Below are 1,037 nucleotides of genomic sequence, written 5' to 3' on the forward strand. Positions count from 1 at the left end.
AAAGTGTCAGAGTTTCCTGTGCAAGCCCATGTTCATTATATGCTGTCAACAAAATTGTTCATGATACAACATCCTGCACTGGTATCTTGTTAATGATTTCTTGTGCTTCAACAAGTGAGCCACACCTTGAGTACATTGTAACCAAAGAATTGCCAATTGGAAGATCCTTGTTAAATCCTTTCTGAGCAATCTCAGTATGAAGGGTTTGCCCTTCTTCTTTATTTCTCAATGCCTGTACAAGCTTCCAGCAGAGCCAGGATCGTGTTATACATATCAATCAGCTTGGTAGAATCTAGGTATGGTTCATCTGAATGCAAGATACTCTGGAAGTTTAAAAGGTGAAGCTGGTTCTTTCCATCGATGGTCCACAGCAATCCCAATAGTTGGAGCAAGTTTCTTTTAAATACCTGCAAACTTTAGTTCCTCCAAAGTAAATCCACGGCCAGCTCTGATCTTCGCGTTGTACTTCAGAGTCTGAGAGTGTACTACAGGCCGGAGAGGCTCATTAGTAGGTCGTGGGAATATTCTCACGGCCTTCTTTTACTTCGTTAAACGTCTGCGCTTCTTGCGAGCAGGCTGATTGAACCATGTTTAGACATAATTCTGCCAGTCCTTCTTGAAATGGCCGTTTGGAACAACATTGTTATGCTTCATCTCTGTAGGCGGGGATTTCTGCAGTTGACACAAGCCTCTAGTGCTTTATAATCGACTTCACTGTCAGTTTCATCCAGAGGCCCTTGCATTCAAGCTTTTCCCTCCAATACAGCAGTTATCCTTGGCTTATGCAACTTGGAAGTTCTTTTCAAAAGCTCAGAAATAGTGCGTTGTTTGTAGCTTCCCATTATGCTGAGCACTAGACACCATCATCGTCTCGTCAGAGTGTGCTTTTGGACGGTCCTCTGGCACTTTGCGCTTTACTCATATACGTCTTCTTCCTCCCCAGTCACCCACCACCAATTCATGTGCAGAGATACATCTGCATCCGACGATCAGAACCATAGAATCTTATCCTTGCACCATGTCCTCAAATAAGAAAC

The 1,037-nt window shown here is 43.3% G+C and overlaps 1 pseudogene; it reads right to left on the bottom strand.

Moving 5' to 3' along the window:
- Positions 1–364: 364 nt before the first annotated feature.
- On the bottom strand, positions 365–654 carry LOC148016958 (large ribosomal subunit protein eL13z-like; annotated as a pseudogene).
- Positions 655–1,037: the final 383 nt, after the last annotated feature.

The sequence above is a fragment of the Lygodium microphyllum genome, chromosome 22 (assembly GCF_053477565.2).
Source record: "Lygodium microphyllum isolate KBCC chromosome 22, Lygodium_microphyllum_v1.1.10, whole genome shotgun sequence".
NCBI classification, from domain to species: domain Eukaryota; kingdom Viridiplantae; phylum Streptophyta; class Polypodiopsida; order Schizaeales; family Lygodiaceae; genus Lygodium; species Lygodium microphyllum.